The 26,297-nt window shown below is 30.8% G+C and overlaps 1 protein-coding gene across 7 annotated transcripts in view; it reads left to right on the top strand.

The window, feature by feature from the left end:
* Positions 1-26,297, top strand: part of LOC113523307 (proton channel OtopLc) — a 55,135-nt gene that overhangs the window by 1,591 nt on the left and 27,247 nt on the right. The window contains exon 1 of one of the 7 annotated variants that reach the window (XM_052895630.1): positions 13,264-13,481. The exons of 5 other annotated variants lie outside the window; for them this stretch is intronic. The gene's annotated coding sequence lies outside the window, so the exon portion shown is untranslated. Of the gene's footprint in view, positions 1-13,263; positions 13,482-19,605; positions 19,768-26,297 lie in introns of those variants that run through there. One more of the 7 variants, XM_031907423.2, reaches the window with a different exon arrangement.

The raw sequence follows: 26,297 nt of genomic DNA, 5'->3' as shown, positions 1-26,297 counted from the left end.
ATAGGAATTGAAATATATCACGAGCGTAAAATATAAGAATAAAAAATATCCGATATACACAAATAGTTTGATCTAGATACTCAAGTGGTTACCAGGGCTCAGATTGCAGCACGCGGCCTCTAGCTATATCTAGGTATCACGCGAACTCGGTTCACCTTACCGCAAACTGGTAGTCTTATATTGTATTTGGTCTATGTATATTTGTTTTTGGGATTTAATATTACTTAGATTAATGTAATAGATACTTAATTGATTGCAAAAATATTTACTGTGTGGTATCGGCATAGAATGGGCCTCCTTCATTTCCTTTCTTTTCCGTGGGTGTCGTAAGAGGCGACTAAGAGACCTAAATAGTCGAGGGATGGGCTGCAGCGTACCTCTTAAAACATCACCAAAAGCCTAACTGCGATTGCCAACACGCTTGCCATGCGTGGCAACTAGAACTCCCCAACATGAGGAGGACTATGTTCAGCAGTGGACTGATAATGGCTGATATGATGATCGTAACAATTTAAAAAAAATAGAATAACTAGAGAATATAAAAAAGTGATTGATTTCAAATTTATCAAGTTACCGGTAATTTATAACTGATATTTTCTTTTTTCTACTTACTTTTTTTTTAAATAATGTAATTAGATGTTAATCAAACTTGTTGAAGTATTAAAGGTGACATTAAAGGTACATATCTATCAATCAATCAATCAAACCAATGATTGATTGGACATAATATGTCCCTTAATAAGAATATGGATACTTTTTTACGATAATGTAAATAAGTTTTAACGTGTGTAAGAACTAAATCGAATGAATGTTTTGTATAACAATAACATTGTTATTATTGCTAGAGAGAGCATGTTGCTTCCAATTATTTGGGTGTTTAAATGTCAATTTATCATAATCATGTTACCATCACCATTTGTTTTCGTTCATACTCGTACGAGCGATAATTTACTGCGAGTATTGCGCGATCAAAGAGAGAATATATGGTATTATTATTAAAATTTTTGACGTGATGCAAAGGTTTTTATTATTAATTATTATTGGTATTAGTATAGTAATAATAATGAATAATTCATATTCATAATAGTAGAACATACAGTATAACCCGAATTACTGACATACTTATTTAAAAAAAAATTAATATTCAAAATTAGTATAAACTTAGCAGACATATTAAGAACGTGAATTGTAATTCTTTATTATTTATTTATTTAAATAAAAAAAAAAGATAATAATAAACATTAAAAACAAAAAATGAAAAATATTACATTATTATAAATGTAGTATCTGTGGCTTTACTTTTCGAAAAAAAACCATACGTTGTTCAATGCAATGCCTCTTTAAAAATTCATAAATTGGCACAAAAGACTTTGTATTTTTGTTTTTACTTACGATTTGATTTAATTCAAGGATTAAGAAATAATTTTGCAGTCTAATAAAGTGTTGTTTGTAAACCATCTTAACTTGAATTTCATTTTAATATACGTTTTTATGTGAGCTTCAAAAATGGCGTATTGTGATTTTGAATGCAGCCGTCAATCATTTGGTTTGGAGTCGACCGAGCGAAACCGTTCAAGGTTTGCACACAATTCATGGCCAATGTGTGTGTTTCCAACACATCGATATTTCGAATATCTCTGTACTTCCTAAATGTTGGCTGGTAGAGAATGCTATTAGTGTTAAACTCGCCTGTTGTTATATTGGTCAATAAAGTTTAATTAAATAAATATTTCTTACACTCAGTACAGTGTAGTTCAGTAGATATTTTACCGCATAAATTTTAGAATGTTCACATCGATCAATATTTTTGATAGACTGATTTTAGTGAGCGAATTGAATCGATCTATTAAATGGAATATATTATGTATGAAACTGTTGTAGAGTTTCGTTAAGCTATTGTCATGTAGTAAGTATTGGGTATATATTATAAACCTATATAAGTAAATATATAATATATAAACCTATAGCCAAGCGATTGACCGATATAGTACCTACCTATCTTTCTCCAGGAAACAGTCCATGACCATAGATAAAATAATAAGACTTTTTATAATATAGTTCGATATATGACAGCAATTATTGAACTATTTATATTTCATTATGACGTAATCATGTTTTTGTATAGTCATCGAAGGCCAGTTACAAATATTATTGTATTTTAAACATTTTCCTTGCATCTTTACGTTCCCTAACGACAATAATACTTAAATAATTTCTTTAAAATTTAAAATCGTATATAACATATCAAAATCTGTAAGGAATTGTGATTAGCGGGGGTGAGGAATTGTTAGTAATGCGGATCTAATAGCTACATTGCTAGCAGTATACCGTGTACATATCATGTTGATCTTCACAAGGTTCCTCTTAGAAATCATAATTGTTAATACTTGGAGAATTCGTCACGATGAGCTAACTGATCTGCATTCATCCTCATCTATCATTCCTCACTGGTGGTTCGCCACCCTATACTGGAACCCAAGCGGGGTTATTCCATTATCATCCATAAAAATAAAGCTCTGACAAGCAGTGTTAATTATAATATTATTACTACTTGTATGTTCCCACAATGGCACATTATCTCGCTAATTATGTCGGTTTCTTGTACAACAAGATTTATTCTGTGGGATATAAGTTGCATTGTTCTTGTTGATTCCTTTTTATTGCTATTTTCAAGTTACGAGAATATGTCTTTTATTTTTCGCATGCGAGTAGTGAATACGTAATATACTCGTATTGAAGGATTTGCAAAAGATCTTTACTAAATATTTGTGATATTATGGTGGAAGACAAAAAATATTTTTTAAATATAAAAAGTTAATAATTATAAAAAGAAAAAAACTTAAACTTAAAAAACCATATAAAAGAAAGAAAGAGAGAGGGAGAGAGAGAGAGAGAGGGAGAGAGAGAGAGAGAGAGAGAGAGAGAGAGAGAGGGAGAGAGAGAGAGAGGGAGAGAGAGAGAGAGAGGGAGAGAGAGAGAGAGAGAGCGAGCGGAAAAAATACAATTAAATCTTACACATTGGTCTTTTTGTGATAGGCTAAATGTATTAAAAACGACGAGTAATTTTTTTTTAATTGAGATGCAATAACAGATGTTGCATAATCGCAATCCACAGAATTGTAGACTTAGTTCAACGCTCATTGTATGAGATAATTTTAAATATTTACAACTCTTGATAACCTTACAATGTTAAGAACATAAAACTATCGATGACTTCCTCTATTTTTATAAAATTGTACCTACTTGTTTTATTCAAGACTGGCATCTTATATAATATGTTTTTTTATATAATTATGAACATTTTACACACGACTGTGTTGACAATATAGTCGCGACTATTATCCCAGATGACGGGGACATTGTGAACAATGCCTTGAATACAAATAAGTCTTGCTCACATTTCGTTGAACGTATACAAAGACCGAGTGTATGATTATCATATTATTATGTTGATAAACATAAAATTAATGCACTTATATCGGACAAGATCAAACTAATGACCTTGTTTTTGTTTTATATCATTGGGTTATGTTGCACTATATACAACATTGTTGTACGGATCCTGTACGCTTAACTAGTGAAGAGTCAGTGATGATTGTTGAATTAAAGAACATTTTGGATTGAATAGTTTTAAATTTTAATTTCGAGCAAGCAAACAATTACAGACACAGTATTGTATTGTATTGTAAAGTCTTTATTGCACATAATTCAAATTGTATTAAGTGTGTCGTATTGCCACATACAAATTAAAATGTTAATATTTACGTTTCAAATCACCAGAGGCGAATAATAAATTAATGTTAATTTCTAACGATTGTAATAAAAACAAAATGTTTAAGATTAATATCAAAGCAGTAAACAAGGGTGTAAAATAATATTATTATAAGATTGGTCACCCACCATGGCTTATGTTCAGTAATGAGTAGTTAACGGCTGATATAATGACCATGATGTGTCACTTACGGTGGGTATTACTCTGAATTATAAATATGGTAAGGGATTTATTAAACTCGTATTTAAGACGACGGAGATAAAAATTTGTATCCAAATGATGATAGAATGTGCTTTTCATCCAATTCACATGTTTTTTATTTAAATATTATGTAGAGTTTTATACAAAATTCTAATTATTAGAAATTTTTACCGCCAAAGTAATACTTTAGGAACAACTAAAAATATATGTATATGTATTTATACAACTTCTTACCGGCACCTTTGGCCGCGTAAATTAGGATACCCTATATGTTAATCCGAGGTATTATTGTTCATCTGTATATCAAATTCCATTGAAATCCGTTTAGCAGTTTAAGCTTGATTTAGTAACAAATACCCAAATATCCAAATATTTAAACATCTTTATAGATTTTCATATTTACTACAGACATTAGCGAGATTTAATCTCGCTTGTTTTGTGGCAATCTTCATTAAAAAATGATTATCGTTTTGTTTTGATTATTATTACTTAAAGATATTATTTCAAAATCTAGTTAGATATTACTATTTATATTAAAATATAATACAGAATCTTCGGTTATATTTTTATTTGAGTTATAAGCAAAAAGTAAAATATAGTATTTTTAATAGTTTTTAGTAATTTTACATGTTAAGAATTAGTAAGAATTTTATAAAATAAAATCTGAATTATACGACTTATGAATTTTGAAACTAAAATATATGTAAGATAATTTAAATTAATAATGAAGATTAAGAATGCTAAATGTACAATTTAAGTAACACAATAAATCAACAATAATGACTAGAGCAAATCAGTCCCTAGTCCCAACAAGTTGCATCCATTCTCAATAAATCCTTGAATAAATTTAATGTTCTCTATGTTTTTAATTAAGGATTTACTTCCTAATTAGGTCCGTTGCAATACATTATTAAATTTTATTCCCCTCGTATGCGCTACAGTGCATCCACCCCGCCTCGGTTCGGGCCTATCTCACGGCGCCATCAAATTAATCTAGCTGCACCGGGGAGACTCGCTGAGAACCACACACCAATCTTGCTTTTGTTTTGATTTTCTGTACGTCGACGAATTTATTTGAATGTATAACACATGTTAATAATTTCTTTTGTGTTTCGGGAACTGAAAGTAACGCGGGGCCAACGTACTGTAATGTGATAAATTAATGTTGGGAATTTTTATTTTTGATTATCGTTTCTCTATAAGTATAAATGTGTATATAAATAAATAAAACAAAAGTAGGTAAACATTTTAAATAATCAAGTATTCTTGCTTGTAGATAGTTGCAATGTTTATGGATTAAATCTATGGCATAACTAATAATGCTATATTTACTTGCAGCTAGAATTAAAAATAAGATAAAAAAAATATCTTTATTTTTCGAAAACGATGAAATGTAGATACGTACCTACAATTTCATAAGATTGATTATTAAGTTTTTTCTATAATAGGCATTTAATAGATTTGCATGTTAAGATTTATACAGCTTTCAACGAGCAGAAATATATTGTATAATTTTTAAGATGTTAAAAAGAAGGAAGTTTTCAATTCTGCTGAATACAGCAGAATTTCAAACGAGAGGACTTTCTCAATTTGACAAAAAATATTTTGTCAAATTGAGAAAGTCCTCTCGTTTGAAATCGGTTAAAAATGCCACTTATTGATCGTGGTAGCACATAGTGGGTGCTACAGGTGGTGTTTGGGGTATTGTTTTGGTGCGATCGTTGACCCCAGCCGCCCTCAGGAAGGGCGGCAGGCTGTCTGACGCACCCTCGTCAAGTTCGCACGGGCATGCGCTAAGATTACATATTACTTATTTTAATTGAACAATTTTAATAGGGTAGATGTCTAAATTACATTGTGTAGGTCGTTTTCATTAGTTAAATATCATATTAATGAAATTTTTATTCACATCATTAATATAAAATTATTTAATTAATTTTATATTAATAATCTATATCCATCTAATAGTTAAAGCAACTAATTTTAACCATTCATAATTACTTAGTGTTATTAAAGATGTCAAGTATATAACATAAATATAAAAATACAGTGGAATTAAGGTATTGAACATGTTCTCTTCAAAACTTCTTTACTAATTCATAAAATCAGTTTTATTGCACTTATGCAAATATGATGGAAAGTGGTATCTAACTGTCGTCTATAAACATAATCTGCAACGTCATCGTAGAATATACTGTGACGCCCATAGTACCAGTGTATTTTAGAACAGTAGTCGTACATAGTGACAGTCGATTTTATATTCAAGATATTGTACTAGTGTTGTTATTTCCGGTACCGTCAGGGCATGTGGGCGCACTTTTAGTAGTCCAATGTCTTTTTATTATATTGGATATAACAAACAAGCTAACGGCCCACCTAATGGAAAGTGGTTGCTGTCTCTTATAAACATGAATAAGACCATGGACAACACTGCGTTCCATATGGGACCTCTTATTTATTGCAACTATTGACAAATATAGCGTTTTTCTTTTATAAAATATTTCATCAGTAAAAAAAAAAAAAACAAAAAAACAGACGTCTTGCTGTTATATTGCGTATACAAGATACATCTGTAAGGTGGTTGTGCCTATATAGAAGAGATTTGGTTAAATTTCTATTCATTATTATAGACATAGATTAAGGACAGTACCTACTGAAATTCTTTTTCTACGATAATAGTACAGATCGATTATGCTTGTCGCATCTACAATTTTTATTTACGATTCCGCGTTCTAATTTCAAACATATAAAATGTTTTAAATCTTACTTGTATGTGATTCATTGCGTCCACTGGTGTGGTCATGGTGCATTTTAGTCGTTTTAAAATAAGAATTACTACGTTGTACTAGTCAATATCAATTTAGTAACACTAGTTGCTATTTCTTTTATGAAGTAAAATCTATTTATATTGAACTAATTTCCTTTAATTTTCTTTGAAGTTTACGTTACTAAAAACAAACCTTAATAATTAGTATTATTAACTAAAAAGTATTATTGTTCCACATATCACCGTCATACAAATTCGGCTTACTAAATGCTATTTTAGAAAAATTTTGCTACTTAATTACTTAAATATATTACATTGTATATATTATATAATTTGTGAGTCAATATAGATACGTCCGAAGCTATGGTAATGCTAAGGTTATACAATGGTGAGGCACCAGTAGAGAATGAAACGATGAGGAAGGAAGGATTGAGTCAGATTAGATAGCCCATTATGGCGAATTTGCTATAAAATGATTCAGATTAATTCCAGGTGTTACTCTCGTGATGGAAGCCGACCTGATAGTGAAAACTACTAGCAAATCTAGCAATGCAGTCTAGTGTCCCTATTACACTACCTACCTCTTCTCAGTGTATCTCATTAACAGTTCCTATACTTTAAAAACTTATCTGCTTACGTGATCCGATATGTTCATACATTGCTGAGGCGGTTCGCTCGACGTCGTAATATCCGGCGTGGGCGGACCGTTTTCAAATACGACACGTAACGAATATGTCCTTTGATGAAGATTGTTTCTAAAAACATTTTACATTATAATTTAATACTAAAGATGAAAGGTTACAGCGCTTTACTGAAGCTATGAAAAACTAAAAGTACCTATTTGACCATTGGACAGGAATAGAGCGAAGTCTTTATAGTTTCCAAGGCGGTTGTAATTCGAGTAGTACCTATTTACGTACGTGTGTATCCCGGCATTGCCGTGTGTGCTACGGCACAGAATGGGCCACCCCTTCCTTTCCCGTGGATGTCGTAAGATCCGACTAAGGCTCTCTAAAAGCCTATTGCGGTTGCCAACTCGCCTGCCAAGCGTGGCAACTACTGGCAAAATTCCCCTTATGACGAAGACTTATGTCCAGCAGTGGACAGTTAACGGCTGCAATAATAAAAATATTTACTTGTGCTTTATAAACCAATCTACTTTGTAAGATTTATTACTTGAAGGTATAAATAATTATAAATAAATATATACATAAAAAAATTCTTGCTGTGATGTCTTTAAAATCAACACATCAACTATGAAACAAAAAAAAATACTTAAATTAAATTTGGTTCATTTGTATCCAAAAAAAAACTTCAAATACAAAACATAAAGAAATGTCATTAATGATTTTACAATTACTACTAGTTCTGTATTTTTTTTCAGAAATTTGCTTTTTCTACTATCATGCCTTTTAAGGTCAAGGGTTAAAAATAATGGTTTCGAACACTTACAACATCGTGAGCCTGTTACGTGACCAAGCTTAGAATTATGGGAAATCTTATATGGAATCGTTAATGGCACTCTTACCTTTGTCTTGAGTTTATGAATGCTTCCTTTATATAGTCACTATAAGTTCTATTTTTATCAATGGGAAGTGACGCTAACATAACACCATAATAATAGGAGTGGATCGCTTTTGTTTTACGAAGACAGTTGTCTGTATGACGTGGAATAAACATAAAAGAATTGTGTTCTGACATCAAGTAAGTTTTTGATTATTAGCTGCCCGATTCGCCTTCGCACGTGTGTAGAATAAATAAATAGTAAAGAAAATGATACTAAATCTTCAATTTCAAAATTTTTCATCTTTTTTACGATTTTGTAAACATTTTTTATATACAAATCTTGTTTTTGTAATTATATATATATATATATATATATATATATATTAAAAAAAAACTACAATAAAATAATTAGCCAATTAGGTGTAGCTGTTCTATAGTGATGTCATATTAGAATATTCGGGAATTGATTTTTATTTATGTAGTTTATAGTCCATAAAAAACAAAGAATAGAGATAAAATTTTAAATTAATGGTGTTAGCCTAAATAAAAAAATCATTAATTAAGATTGAATATATAGGTACTAACGTACAGCTTGTATGACAAATTGTTCTTTCAGACATGATCTAAATAATACATTAAAATATCTATGACCTCTTTACAAATTGAATAATAATGAAAAATATTTGTGAAAACTCATATATTGTACCACTATTATCATCGCAAGGCAAGACATCCGGCTCGAGTTACGATTAAATTAAACGTTCGCTGAACTTATTTCCGGGCGGCGGCATCGGTTCAGCTAAAAATTCAAAGTATTCGATGATAAACGTGCCATGAACTTTACTACACTGTTTATTCTTTATCTTTATTTATTTAATTAACTTACTTCAGTGCATATTATGTAAGTAAGTAAGTATATATGGCGGACTTAACACCTAACGGCGTTCTTTACTAGTCAACCATGAGGCAAAAAGAGAATTAACTAGGCGGTGCATTTACTATTAAACTCAGTACAAATTAAGTCAAATCATTACAAATTATTATCACTAGATAATAATAAATAAAAGATTTAAATATACATATGTGTATATATCGTGATAAATAGTTTAAAGGTATAAATCTATATTTATAATAAATCTGTAGAGAGGTCAATTCTGTACGTGAAATATATTTCCAAAATAACTATCAGGGGGTAATTAGTGATCGATACTGATGCTAAAAATGCAATCAGTAAAATTTTTGTCTGTCTGTCTGTCTATATGTTTATTATAGAAACAAAAACTACTTGACGGATTTAATTCGTTTGAACTTGGTACAATTATTCCTCATACTACTGGGCAGGTTATAGTATACTTTTCATCACGCTACCATCAATAGGAGCAGAGCAGTGAAGGGAAATGTTGGGAAAACGGGAGAAGTTACTCCATTTTTAAGCTTCCGTCACGTGTGCAGCCTTAATGGCCACTTTTTAAAATGTAAAAATGTCCACCCGTGCGACGCCGGGACGGGCCGCTAGTATAATTAATAAAATCGTTTAAACTTCTTTAATTAATTATAGAATTAATGTAGGTCAGACTTTAACCAACTAAAAATTATAATTAAAGAATATTTATAAAATATGTTTAAAAAATGTGGGCATGCCGAGTATTATGTTCACCACAACGACAATTGTTGAAAAACGTTTCTGTCCTTAACAGGGATTATATTGAAATTTTAAATTATTTTGTTATTAAAATGTTTATGATCTATTTGTGATTATGGCTGTGTCATTTGACAGTTTCAGTTAAAAACCGTTAAGCTTGAGTTTGACTTTTAACTCGTTAAGTTTATTTTTTAACTCCAATTATCACATACCCATTGTAGTATATGTATGTATATGTAAATAGATTTAAAAAATGATGATTTAAAAGTGCTTGTAAACAAATTTATTTGAATAAAGATGATTTAAATTTGAATTTGAATATATAGTACATGTACTTACATACATACATACATGTATGTACTTGTAGGTAAATGTAGTTCAATGCACGTGCCATAGTAATCTATTCTTACTAATAAATGTGAATGGGAGTTTGCTTGTTTGTTTGTTATGTTATAGCACCTTAACAACTTAATCAATCACTATGAAATTTGGATTACATTTGAATTGAACATTCGAATATACATGTACTATATATCAGCTGGAGAGGAATATAGGCTTCTTTTTTTATCCCAATCAGTAATCGATATATATATATATATATATATATATATATATATATATATATATATATATATATATATATATATATATATATATATATATATATATATCCCGGTTACGCTGGTAAAATCTAATATACTATAAAATACACATTATTGCATTATACATTAATATTCATAATGCTAATTACTATTAGAATATTAATAGAGCTACTTCTGTACAAAATTCTACCTAAAAAAGTTTACTATGTTACATATTTTCATTTTGAAGAAAAAAAAGTATTTGATCAACAAAGACGCTTAAAAGAACGGAATGTAAGTAGATAGGATTTATGAGATCTCGTAGCTACTGTTAAGAATATTATGATAGCCGTCAGTCACGTAAACAGCATGGTGTGAACAGTATACTGCGCATGCGCCGGCGAAGCTTTCATTGCATAACTGGGTAACCTTTGTTTAAAGTTTGTTCAATGCTTTTCTTTTATGATGTTATAACTATGGCCGTAACGAAAAAAAACATTGAGCAGAATTTATTAATTTCGAAAGTAATGAGACTTTTATACATTAAATTAAAAGTAAATTCCTATGTACTTGATTTGTTTTTTTTTTTGTAGCGTTTATGAGTAGTCTTTAAAATTTTATGGTCATTCAGATAATAAGGTGTCGTAGTATAACTATCCTGGGATTGAAATTTATAATATAAAGGTATTGCTATATAAATTATTAAGGATTAAGGATTTATTAGCTGTGTCTCCAGAAATCATTAGTGTTACTTATACAATACCCATTCTATGCAGTACTATGCAGAGTTTGATATATTTAACTAAGTATATTGTATAATAATTAATTGTCTTTTTTGTGATACTTTTTTTTTATTTTGTCGATGTCTAAGTATTTTTTTGCTATATATCATTAAATATTTGCCTTATATATATCTAATAACTGAAGTATTAAAAATGTACTAAATTTCACTGCATATGACAAAAGAAATAGGATACATATTTTGGTAACAGATTTTATAATCCTATATAAAAACTGAGACTAACAAGAAGTTATGAGTCAACATAGATATTTTTTTATAGACGCATAGTGTGAAATACTACTATACGGAACAATTCGAACCCCACACCACACACAAAGCCGCCCCCATCTGTTTCCGTCCATTCAATCGTCTCCAATCGTGAGAATAGTGTGGATTGATCAATGGTCCCATTAAGAGAACTAGTTATGTCAATAATAAAATCAATTGATGGTTTACTGATTATGGTGTTACTGTTTCATGTAAAAACGTAGTAAATTAAAGACAATAAAAGCAAAGTTGAAATAAATAATATTGTATTATATAAAGAAAGTAAAATACATAGGTTAACAACTATATACAGTATCTGCATATTAGTCTAAAAATTCTTAGATAAAAAATTTGGTATCAGTAAATAGCTATTATACCATTTTTGGTATTGATATATTTAGTCATTCGATGTTCCATCTAAAAGTATTAAGGACTATGGTAAAATATAATCTTAAGAGAAAAATGATATTAAACAAACAAGTGACCATAGACTTTTGGTACTGGATATAGAGTTCTATTTTAATAGCATGCTAGTCTTATTTTATAGGGTATCACGATGTACAATCAAGGACGACAATGGAGGTATTAGCGGGGGTGTATGGGACGTACGTGACGTGGTTTAATGTGGTTCCTGGTAAAGTGGCATTTACAGGTTTTGACTTTGCCTTAATGCGTCGAGTTTATGGATGATATAACTTCTTGTTACTTAATATAAAAGAGACCATTTGTATTCGGCTTAATACTATTTAGTTTTAGATTTACCTTTGATCAATAAAGTTATTGTAAATAAAAATGTCTTCGCTTGCTGTGTTCCGAATTGAAGGGTGGGTTTTGGCAATGAAATTACAGGGTATAGACGCATAACATCTTAGTCTTCAGGAATAATAACACATAAAGTGTATTATGGGTGATACAGTATATTCTATCATGTGAATAGTTCACGTCTATGAACAGTAGTGTGAAAGAAATAACTAACGCCTATAGAGATAGGCGATGGTTACCACTTTCTATCAGGTGGGCCGTCAGCCGTTGTTTGTTATTTTAAGATTTATAAAAAAATAATTGTTAAAATGAGTGTTATATATATATATATATATATATATATATATATATATATATGTATATAATTTAAAAGTGTGTGACTTGCTTAATGTCGAGTAGGTGTTGCAACCTACACACAAGAATTGTTAATACTAAATCGCTTACATTGCGTTATTTAATTTTAATAAGACTTAGGTTCCGTCCAGTACATGTCTGATTTATTAAGATTAGCAATGTCATGGTCACGGCATCTGCTATCAGACTGCTTTTTTGGGGGTTATTTATTGACTGTGACGAGTCTTTAATTACCTTGAAATGATACAGATCAATTTGTAACTTAATTTGTTCTTTATAATTATTAGGTTATGTTAACAAAGAATTTTTACAATGCAATTATTTTAATTAGTATAAAAGAAATTACAAAAATGGGAAAAAGAGCGCATGAAAGTTAACCGTGTGAGTTTATTCATAATTATTCCATTCTGTCACAAAATATATATTAATATTTTTTGTTAAAAAAATATCTTCATCAAATACAAGAAACCTATTCCACCTTATTATCATCGTTTGAACTCAATAGGCGGCGAGACGTTCAACGGAACTTACCGAAGTCGACCGAAAGTCTATGTTGTTTTTTGGCTCTGTCTCGCTCTTTCATCGAAACAAAAACACCATGTTTGTAAGCTCATAGCTTTACGTTGTGCATCTATGTTGGAACGTTGATACTGTAAAATCGTGCTCACAGAGAGCTCATGTTGTGTTATTAATATTAATCGACATTGTTGCAATTTATTTATATACTAAAACTAGGTGTTGTTACAAATAGGAACGTTTCGTTGCAGCTTTCCTAATAACATTCTCGTTTGTTGTGTAGAAAATAAACATTCGTTTCCCGATCTCGAAGTTCGGAATACAACTAAAATGTAAGTCAGATTATACTTCCTTGAAATAAATAATATTTATATATATATATTATTTATCAAATATAATTTTCTTAATTTTGAATTTTGTTAAACAGATAAATGTAAAATTAATATGTAGTTATTGTGATTGTAGTATATTCTAGCCACTTATCAGAGAATAAGTGGTTAAAAAAATCATAATTATTTTTGAAATTTTGATGTTCTTTTTGTTAAATGTATAATAAATATAATATTTATATTTAATTATTTTATACTAAAATGAAATATTTTTTTATTATTTTAAGTTATAAAATAGACGTTTTTATTATAATAAATAAAGTTATGATTGTGAGTTTAATTTAAAATTAAAGATTTATTAATAGTGAGTAATACACTCATCATTTACATCTAATTACACAATTTAGTTTACTTTAATGTACATATATATAAATATAAATTTAAATGAATGTGTTGATTTCCTTATAAGAAATACTATTAAATACCGTTTTATATAAAATTTGTGACCAAAATGCGAATGAATGAAGGGTTAAGGAATAAAAATAGAAAGGAATGCTATTAAATATTCCAATTGATCATTCCGACCTTTGGTTTCATTACAAGCTGCACTATTAATTGATTTGTATATACGTGCCTACAAATATAGGGTTACACATTAAACGTGTAGATATTTAGGTATATTTTTAGTTTATATAGATAAAACGTCGAGTATTAACGTGTCAAAATTTTGTTAGCTAATTTGAAGTTTGGCTGACTAATATTTTTTTTAAATCTAAATAAATCACGGCTTTTTGTATGTGTTGCAGTGTTGTTGTAAATCAGGTTGATTAATAAACTTGAATTAGGAATCTGTTTTTTTGTTATAATTATTTATTCATTCATTAACTATAATGGTGGTCATTTTCAATTATTAGAAACGAAAACATATGTTTAAACTCAGATATAAATTAAAGTATTCAGCGAAAATAAGCATCATTACGAACCAGTATGCACAGTTTACCTTGTTCTTTCAAATATATTCGTAAGAATTTTGTATATTTTTTTTCCAATTTAAACTTATAATTTTCTCTCATATACTTAGTAGTGACTATACATACTGGTAACTCAATTTACGTATAAATGGATAAAAAAATTTACTTGTTTTTGGGTTGGTAAATTTATTTTATTTTTGACATCTATTTACTTTAAGATTATTGTGGAAGTTAATTTTAAAACGAGTAATATTTATTTAATAAAAGAAATGTGTAGTATAAATATTAAATTAAAAAGTGAGACGATGGTATAATAAATCATAATTATAATTAAACACCATTAGATACAAAGTATTTGTAGTTTGGTAAAAAGTGATAAGTTCAATCGTCTCATTATTATCTAAATAAATAACATGCATTGATAGACGACGTGATGTCCAAGCAATAGATACTCCAACCATACTTGTCATACTTAAACATAACGTACTTTACGGCCAGTAAAAATAATTAACAAAATTGGTTCAGACTTGGTAGCGATATCACATACCAATCACAAAAAATATAGATGAATCGAGAGAAGAGGAGGCTCTTGAAAGCCGTTTAATTACTTATTATAGCAGTAAAAATGGGTACATAACATAAATACTAAGGGAAAACAAGTAGTTTACTTTTCAGTTAGTTAACAATAAAATGGAGTTACTATCAACAATCGCATATTGCTGCTAGACACACTTCAACAAACCGTCGGTTGGTGTAATTTGGTACAAAGCCAATTTCTCACTACGATGCAGTTTGGCCCTGCACTAGATAGTGTAATTGCAAACTCCAGTTTTATATCAGCTCTATATTCTATAATAGACTTTCTATATAAGTAGCAGTTGATTATTGACAATGTTCCGACAACAAGAGGTCTTACTTTTATAGCTGTCTAAAGCTATTTCATTACCAACTAGCTTTTACTCGTGTGAGTAGTATTTTTTCATCCTAAATAGTAGATGTATACCAAATTTTATAACGATAGGTTTATTACGGTACTAAGAGGTAACAAGTACATATTAGTTCATATTCATATAACTGCCGTGTGGCTCGGTATTGAATGTTTCTTTCCTTTCTTTCTCGTGGGTGTTGTAAGAGGCGACTAAAGGAACTTAATAGCCAAGGGATGGGCAGCAGCGTCCCTTTTAAAACATCACCTAAATCTACTGCGGTTGCTAACTTGCCTGCCAAGCGTGGCAATTACTGGCAAAACCTTCCTTATGGGGGAGGCCTATGTTCAGTTGTGGACAGATAACAGCTGATGAGAATGATTTTTTTTTAAGCAACTTAGAATGGCAAACAAGCTGACGACCCGACCTGATGGAAAATGGTAACCGTTGCCTATAGACATTAGCAGTACCATATACTATACTAGTACTTACTAATATTATGAATTTTAATATTATACAAGGAAATAGAAATCATTAGCACTTTTTAAATGTGTGTTCCATTAATATAATTAATATTTTTTTCAAAGAAATGTGGAACGAAAAATGGCAAAAAAATGAAAAAATGCAAATGTTATTTATTATGGTTAGGCCGCAGATGCAGTTGAGTGTGCATTTTTTTAATTAAATTAAAAAATTTACACGTTCAACTATTTGCAAAAAGGATGAATAAGTAAAAAAAAAACAAAATAAAAGAACAAAACTACTTGCCCTGAATTGGCGCGAATGAAGAATAGATTGGTTTGATAGTATATGTACTATTTACTTATACTACCAATATTTAGCAGTTAGCTACTGTATTGAGTGTTTTCATTATATAATTTTATGATGTTAAATGTAAGCAATAAAGAGCACTGTTTCATTCAAAAGGACTCCGTTTGCATTTAATTCTTCGGTTAGCACTCGGCTTCGCCTCATCATTTCAATGTAATATTCAACCATAAATCAATTGGTTTATTTTCGACTTCGGCTGTTATATAAGCCTATTATTATTTGACTTATCTTTTGATTAAAAAGTATTATATTAAATGTTATAATATCATTGTTATTATTTGAAAACATTTATAGAATCTTGCTTAGTTTAGATGATTTTATAGCCTACTATCTTTTAGTCCGCTGTTTTAGAAGCGTAAATTTTAAAGGTAGGAAAACCAATTTAATGGACTATTTCTAGATGATATATTAAAATAAAATTATTATAACAATATTATTATATTATTTAAGTAGTAGTTATATTTATTTTCTATATTGTAATTCAATTTGTACTTATTATAATAGTTTCGTGCGTTTTTCAAGACACTTTCTCCTAAGCACAACCACTCTTTGGGATCAACTTCCAGTAGCAGTATTTCCGAACCGATATGACAATATAACCTTCAAGAAAAGAGCATATTCCTTTTTAAAAGGCCGGCAGCACACCTGTAATGCCGTAGGTATTGTGGGTGACCATGGGCGGCGGTAGTCACTTACCATCAGGTGCGCCGCATGCTCGTTTGCCCCCTGTGTTGTAAAAAAAAATACACTGCCTACTTATTTATTATCTTTGCCTCAAGGTTGACTGGTAAAAAACACCGTTAGGTGTTATATACGTTATATGTATATATATATATATATATATATATATATATATATATATATATATATATATATATATATATAATTGTGCATTGAAGTATAAATTAATAATACATACACCAGGATTTTAATTAGATCTTCAGAAATACAACTGTAAAAATTATATCCGAATACCAATTCGGATACTATACTAATAATACATAATATATAATACATGCAAGAATTACTGCACCAGCAGTAATTCTTGCCTGATGCCGGAGCAAATAGAGATAGATCTATCTATAGACAGATAGACAGACAAAATTTATAAAAAGTGTAGTTTTGGGCATTTATTAGTCTTATTAAGACCTCATCTTATTGTTTTTATCTTCATATTATTTTTTTAAATTATCTCTCTTTGTCTAGTTACAGTTTCATTATATTAGTATGATGAGTCGATTTGCAGTTTTATTTCAAAAGTAAGCCATTGTGATAAAGTAGTATTTATTAGTCCATATTTAGATAGATAGATGATAGAGAACCGCGAAGCAGTACAGAGGAATAACACTTGAGTCCTCAGGAATGGCAACGCATGGGGGGTATCATGGGCGAAACAGTATACTCTGTTATGTCCATGGTACTGCTCATGTCTATAGGCGACGGTTACCACTTTCCATCAGGTGGACCGTCAGCTTGTTTGCCATTCTAAGTTGTATAAAAAAAAAAGATACTATTGTGTCTTCCAAAAGATTACAGTAGTAAATTACAATATTTAATACATTTATTTATTAAACAGTTATAATTTAAATCACACTTTAATTATTTAAGGTTTTGTTTGAAGTGTTTAGAAAGGGATAGAGCGGATATTAGCAATGGTAGACACCTACTATTAAGCTATTATTAATATATTTTGCCATTACTAGTAATATATTAAGTCAGATCGATCTCTATGTAGTTCCTCCTGACAACCATTATGGTTAGTTCTATATGAATTTGCCATGATATGCTAATTGACTTGTCTTCATGCTCATCAATCGTCCGTCACTCGTGTCCCGTCAGCGCAAACTAATAGCGCAGACAGGGTTACCTTTCCATTTTCATCCCGTAAAAGATCCCCTCATTTAATATGACCCTTCTATATTTTTAGCTCGGTGGTATGACGTTCCCTGTGTAAGTGAACGCATTAGCGTGCAATGGGGGCACAAAGCGAGCGACTACTCGGAAACCCGATTGTTTACCCGTTGATCGACATTTGTAGTGACAGCCATGTTGACCGTTTGATGTTTGTACATAATACTGATTCTAGATACAACATGTCATGAGGTTTTACATTTTTTTATACAACTTTGAATGACACATAAGGTGATGGACTACGTAATAGAAAGTGGTATATTACATGTGTTATCTTTACTGATATTTAATATTATTATTTCAGCCGCTAACTGTCCACTGCTGGACGTAAGGCTTCCTCATAAAGGCAGTTTTGCCAGTAGTTATCACGCTTGGCAGGCGGGTTGGCAACCGCAGTTAGGCTTTTAGAGATGTTTTAAGAGGGATGCTACTGCCCATCTCTCGCCCTCCCTTAGTTGTCTCTTATGACACTCACGCGAAAGGAAGGGATGACCCATTCTATGTTGGGGCACACACGGTGATTACCAAATTATTAAAGTATTATACCCGCTTACTTTATATTTTCATTACCATATCAGCACACAGTTCTTGGTAGCAGAAATACGAAAGGGATAAAATCATGAGTTTGGGATCACAAGCTCATGACTTTGAAGGTTACCTAGATAATCATCAAACCTTTATCTTATTTACCTGTATACTATTGGCTAGAAAATATAATAAGGAAGTTTTTTTTGTGTATTATCAACTAATGTCAATTAGTAAATTAATGTCTTATAGCTGGGAATGAGACTCTAAGAAGAGCATAGCCTGGCTAGGTGGCTGGAACTGATGAAGAATTTTATGTGAAAACTTTACATTTATATTGTTACAAGTAACGTGGAACGCAAAAAAAAGTACTCAAAAATTCTGGTTCTAATAAGTCATCATCATCATTTCAGTCGTTAACTGTCCACTGTCCACAACATGGGCTTTCCTATTAGACGGTTTTGCCAGTAATTGCTACGCTTAGCAGGCAGATCGGCAACCGCAGTGAGGCTACGGTAATGTTTTAAAAGGGACATTATTCTCCATCCTTCAATCTTTAAATTCCGTTAGTCATTTCTTACGACAGCCTTTATGAGTGTCTGGCTGCAATTATGTTAAAAAATCACTACAAAAGCCATTAAAAACAAATCTCGAGGAAACAATCGCTACGTTTAACGCGTTTCACATAAGTACTATCTCAGTAGCACCATCCCGATGAAAACCTGTGATTGTGCAACAAGCGATGCCCAACTGCTTTAATATGAATGTTGCGAAGTTGTTCGCGCTCATTGCTCAGTGTAGTGTAAGCAGCATAGTATCGTGGTGGCTGAAAGGCGCGCGCTCATCTCAGTTGAATAGCGGCCCAGCCCTCGCCTCCGCTGCTCGCTATTTGCAGAACAATGCAGGCTTGATGTGCGCACGCCGCCGGGAAAGCGCGGGAGGGAAAACGCGCGAACCGCCGCCAGTCTCGGCCTGCGAGCGCGACCGGCCGCGCGCCGAAGCACGCCCCGCGACGCTTGCGCCCTGGCGCACGCCGCCACGCGCCGCGCTCGTCGCGGCGTTACGTTTTCCGAATCGACCGCAGACGGCAACACTGCCACCGTGACTGAATTTCAGTGTCAAAAGGTTGGTGACCCCATAAAGTGCAGCTAAAATTGCACCCAAAATCGACAGTACTAGAACCCGCTTTTCCTTCCCCCGAGCGGATAACATCTAACGTATATGCAGAGTGATCCCCTCGTGCGCCGCAAATGTCAAATGTTGTGGAATAACCGTTTTTAATGTATTACAACCGCTGAGATTATTTTTTGTTAAGTATAATTAATTCCGTAAATTAGCTATGTATGTATTACATAGTGTATATTATACCTAAAGTTACAGTTAGAATTATGAAAATCTATGAAAGCTTTATGTAGTTAACACGCGCAAAGCTTATATCTGTGAAATTTCCCATTAAAATTCTTCTAAATTTCATAATTAATGGTTATAACTCGGCGCTCCCCTTCTTCGACACGTACTTTTGAACAATCTTCCTTTCACGAGAATCTGACATAGTTACATGCGTGACAAATCATCCGTGCTTTGTATTCTTAGACTACTACTAAACTACGTGGTTGGTATCGCTGTAGAAAACTAGCAATCAAAACAGCGGACAACAATTTACCGTTGACATGACTGAGAAATTGTGACCTAGATTACGCATCTAATCTGAAATTAGATTGTAGTATTGCGTTCACAAACACTGTCTAAACGATGCCGCCGTAGCCATAGCCCAAATTTTACTAAGGGATATGTCATGCCCCAGAAATAATAGTACTTTCAACGTGTTGCGAACTGGTGAGATCATCGACGTAATGACATAAACCTAGATATTCAATGTCGTAATAAAAATCAATGAAGTAATCAATGTAACGAATATATGTTATATATAATAGTAGTCAATATATATATTATATAAAATAAATATTAAATAGTGATAATTCTAATTTAATTATTATAAACTAAATTACAAAGACTAGCACGACGTATTTGCAATAACAAGATTTAGGATTAAGATTAGGTATATCTATTATGTTAAATATTAAATAATATGGTCAAGTTACAGGTCATTAGATTTTTTTACTTACACCTAATATTAATTATAAATTTAAACTTAAAATATTTTTTAAATAAAATTGTTAATGTTTCTTTATTTTTTTAAAACATTAAATTAAAATGGTACATTTTAACTACCAATTTTTGTTTTATTAGGTTATATTATTATTATTTTCACTCCGTGTTATGATTTTCTTCCTGTTCGAAGTTTAGGGCGGTTTGAATTCCTCAAAGCAAGATAATCATATTTAATTATGATCGATGTAAAAACGTGTTTGTGATGCTGGCCAATTCGTTTTAATGAAGCCACATCCTGCTCCACGTTCCCAAGCTGTACACTTAATGTGAAAAATGATAGGCGCTTCATCTCTGCAATTTTGTATACAAATTTCGTACTTTAGAAGTTAGCTGTGAGCCGCCACTTTGTTCATATATATTAAAATAAATATCATCTTGTATGTATTAATATAATTCATTTGTAATCAAATTTCATTTAAATGTGTTCATTTAAATTTAAACATATTTACAAACTTACATATTTATAAGGTAGTAATAATAGCAATATAATTTTGAAGTAGGATGGATTGCAATATTATTAATTAATGATACCTACTCGTATGTGTATTATGGTTTTATTATCTGTACAGAAAAAATTTCAATGATTATGACTTCGAATCTAGCTCATTATTATAAATCTAAATTTTCAACCACATGGATATGTTACAGTGATAAAAAAATGCACACAAAACGATACAAAATTATTAGAGAATACTCCGCTCTTGCTATGTTGAATTCAAACAAGCTCTACGAAATGTCATAAAGTCGATGTTATCACAGACCTGTATTCACTTTGTAACTAGATTAATTAATTGTCACTGTTTAGTTTTTCCAGATTTATAGTCGGGAGAATATAGAGATATACGAGTAGAATCAACATTTCAATAAAATTTTATTTAAAAAAATATCTGCTTTAATATTGTGGTTTCTCATTATCATTTCAGCTGTCGATTCCATAATCGATAGTCTTTATTATATCATAATCATATTATCTTATATTTTTTATGCAAATGTAACCTTTCAAATATTTATGTAAAATTTACAGGATCATTTCGAAGTAACCAATGAAAAAAAATTTTGTAATGTATTTATCGAATGAGTTATTGATTTAAAGACATTCTTTTATTAAATATCTTCAATTAAACGTAAAGTTAAGTTCAATAAAAGTTCTAATTTTATTGCATGCAACGATAAGATGGTAGAGAACTTTTTTAGCCGTTCATACCTAAGTATTCGTATAATTACAACAACATTCCACTAAAACTTCAATTAGGATTATGAAACGAAATACACGCAATGCGTTTAAGTACTTTATACCATTTACGTGACGAATTTAAACTAATTAATTTATTGTACACTCCATTGTCTAGTAGTGAGAATCAATGCCATTTGAGAGTTAGGTAATTTTGGAATCCGAACGTAGCGGAGTTTGTTTCAGATTTCGCTAATGTATTTTAAATAATTATTAAGACATCTATGGCCTTGATCTGCTATTATATTTCTGTCCTCATTCATCATCATGATAATTTTATTGATATTTATAAATATTTATTTATTTATTTATTCATTGGTACAAAAATGTGTACATGGTGGACTTAATGCTAAAAGCATTCTCTCCCAGTCAACCATAGGGAAGTGTCAAAATACTCGAATGCGGTACTACTACTAATTATTGATATACATACATACTAAAATTACATATATATATAAACGAATAAATATATATGAAAAACAAATATACTTACACATATATGATATATACTATATTATACACGAATTTGGGAATAATATAAAGCACTTACTGCTCGGATAAAGATGAAAAGTGAGCGTGAACGCTTTTTTGAAAGATGGTTTAGTCGGTAGTCTCTTAAAAATTACTAAAATTTCGTACGCAGAAGGAGTATTATCCTAGATTAATACACACAGCTAATTTGTAAGTGATCAAATCTGCAAGAAAATAACTAGTAGTAGTTTATTAGTAGTAATAATTTCTAATATAAAACTAATTTGATAATATATTACGCAGATATAATTATTAAGTTATAGGTTATAATTTATGACCATAAATATATAGTATTAAAATCAAAATTATTAGCAAGGTGACAATGATATCATGATGTATAATCATATATACCAGAGGGAGACTTTGTACAAAAGTCGATTGCTTGGGTACCTCTGCCCCATTCGTGTTTCTACCGTGAAGCAGTTGTGTTTGCATGGCTGTGTTTCGGTTTGAAGGGTGGGGATATGGCGTAAATTTACAGGGTACAGAGGAATAATATTTGAGTCCTCAGGAATGGTAACGCATGGGTATCATGGGCGAAACAGTATACTCTGTCATGTCCATGGTACTGCTCATGTCTATAGGTGACGGTTACCACTTTACATCAGGTAGGCCGTCAGTTTGTTTGCCATTCTAAGTGGTATAAAAAAAAGTATAATCCACAAAATTATTTTTTTCTAATAAAAAGATAATCCGTCATATGAAGGCACGTATTTTTACATAAACATGTGTAACTATAAAGAATAAAAGATATTAGAACACAAGATTTGCGTAGGCAAAGCTTATTTATATTTCATTACGAAGGTTCTGTCGTAACCTTGGAGTTATTGAAATTTTGAACCTGACTTTGTTATGTTACAAAATTGAAATTCCTTTATTCCATTACGTATTTGTGCAAACACACTCAACAGGCACGTGTAATTTGATATTTCGCTTTTGAGAGAGTCTAATATAACAAATTCTGTAATTTTATCAATAAAAGACTGTAAATACTGAAAGCTCTATTTTGTTATGTATACGAATTCTTGAGTAAACTTGCTTGTAGATATAGTAGTATTTATTTTTGATATTATTAAAATTAGAAGTACTTGTGCGCTGAGTTAAAACAAAAAGACTTTAAAAAAATGCGGTATATAGTTCGCTTATCACTACATAGTATAAAACAAAGTCACTGTCGTTGTCTGTCCGTACCTATGTATGCTTAAATCTTCAAACTACGTCACGGATTTTGAAGCAGTTTTTTTTATAGATAGACAGAGATCCAGAGGAAGGTTTATATGTATAATACATGCATAATATAGTAGAGAAACACTGATAATTTCAAAGGTTTCTAATGTAATGTGATGTAATGTGCACCTGTGCGAAGCCGGGGCGGGTCGCTGGTATTTTTTTTATGCAACTTAGAATGGCAAACAAGCTGACGGCCCACCTGATGGAAAGTGGTAACCGTCGTCTATAGACATGAGCAGTACCATGGACATAACAGAGTATACTGTTATATCCATGGATAGAGATACCTATGCAACCGACTTTTGTACAAAGTCTCCCTCTTGTAAATATAGTATAGGTATATATTTGAATATTACATGAAAATGCGTAATGACATCCACTATTAAGTAATACGCAATAAATATAATATTTATTATATTGTACTTCTATATATTAAGTACAAAAGTTCAGTAGTGAATTTACCCTTTGAAGTAGTCTTAAACGTTCAATTTACAGCTACGCCTCTCATGATATCAGCTTACAGTTTATTTCAACAGCACACGATAAAAGACGACCGTTTAGCTGAAATTTTATTCCTTTCATGACAAAAATAAAATACGAGTAAAACAAATAAAAAAGCATTATGAAATCTCAATTAAAAGATAAAGAACTAATCGGTGGTTGTAATTGTTTTTTTTCCAAGGAACTAAAAAGGCATTTAGAAAGTCATACATCATCTTACCCATAAGTATAACTTTCTTAGTGCAAATTATTAATTTTACATAAAACGAAAAATAATACCTATCTAGAAGATAATACAAATTAATTCGTCTCTTTTCCTATTTTATTAATTTAATTATTCGTAGAATGGAAAGGTTAGGCTGTGATTTGCTTGCAATTCTAATAAAATGCACACTACTTTAAAAGATAGCCACCTACTCGATCATAATAGATTCTTTGAAATTCATTTCGCCATTTTACGCGATATTGAAACAGATATCAATTTTGAAAATGCTTGATTTGTATTCTATTGTTTTTGTCAAATTAATACTATAGTTTATAGACTTTTCGGCCATACAAATAATATTACGTCTCTTCAGTCATTATGTCACAATTCGAAGTAACGGAACTATAACAGAATTTAATAATTTATAATGTAAATAAATATTTATTTACATTATAAATATTAGGCTTGTATTGCTATTATTAAAACAAATAAGACCTCACAGCAATTTTTCTTAAACATCCCTTACGTACAGACATTATCTAATTACAGTTTTATTATATTAGTAAGATGTTTATGACAAATAATAAAAAGAATGCAATAAAAAGATAAAATTATCTAAATAGGTTAAATTAGGTAACCATTTCCGAATTATTATAAAAATATTGGGCCATAACGGGTGCAAGCCGCAAGGCGTGATTATTAATAGAGAGTTAGCAATTGGTTGGATCATAAACAAACCCAATCTGATGGACGCGGAACACAGGGCAGGGCACCAATTTATGGTCGGCACGATGCGATATAGGGCGCACATTGCGTTGCATGCTGTAACTTTTCCTCTCACGATCCTACTTTTTTAATCGTTATTTTTATGGCATATTGCACTGTTAATTGCTTTATAAGTTTCATAATATCTTATGTTGATAACTGCATTAAATTGAAATAGTTATAGCCATTTGAACCTATCGATGTCACGTGTTTGGAGAAATAAAAATTGCGAGAGAATTTTTGTCATCCAAATAGGTATTTACTACTTATTTTAAAATATTATAACATCAATTGAAATACTTAGTATGTATTTTGCCGTAGTAGATATAAATCATTATTTTAATGACAACGCATGTACCGTAGTAAAAAAAAAGACAAAACAAAAAACTAAAAGAATACTGAATAACTAAAATAATAAATTTAAAAAGAAACGTCTAAATGAAATAAACCCTTTAGAGTAGATCCCTTTGAAACGGTTCATAAATAGTTCCGTTTAACAATTCAACATTCCTATGCGTTTCGAGGCACAATCCATAAATGCTACGGTCTACGATACCCCGTGATCGTGCACACAAATTATAGCACATTCAAACTTATTATTATGCAAATGCTTCAGGCTTTGATCCATCGGTACAACATGAATTATATTATCGAATGTTAACATCCAATCCATTCGTTATTTGTTGGAAAGCAGAAATAATGTTTCGTAAACTGCTTCGCTAAGAGAGTACATACCCAATCGTAATAAGATTACATTAGTAAGGTTTCCCGTTTTAAAGTAAATAAATTTCTTTGCCAGTAAGCTCGTATGAGGATGTTTTGTCTTTTGCATCATAAATAGAAGGAAACCTAGTTTCATTTCCGTTTGGTATGTCTTTGTGCTGTTGCAGTGCGCTATTGGTTATACGAGTATTAAAAATACTTGTTAACTATACCTAACTACATGGAATACATCCAATAATATGATATAGTTTTTGATGAAATATCAAGCAATAATATATAAGAAATCTCTTTAAGGAA

Source organism: Galleria mellonella, unplaced genomic scaffold (assembly GCF_026898425.1).
Source record: "Galleria mellonella isolate WM207_F2 unplaced genomic scaffold, CSIRO_AGI_GalMel_v1 utg300, whole genome shotgun sequence".
In the NCBI taxonomy this organism is placed as follows: Eukaryota; Metazoa; Arthropoda; class Insecta; order Lepidoptera; family Pyralidae; genus Galleria; species Galleria mellonella.
Note: the sequence above shows the minus strand (reverse complement) of the source record. Positions and strands in the feature narration are given on the sequence as shown.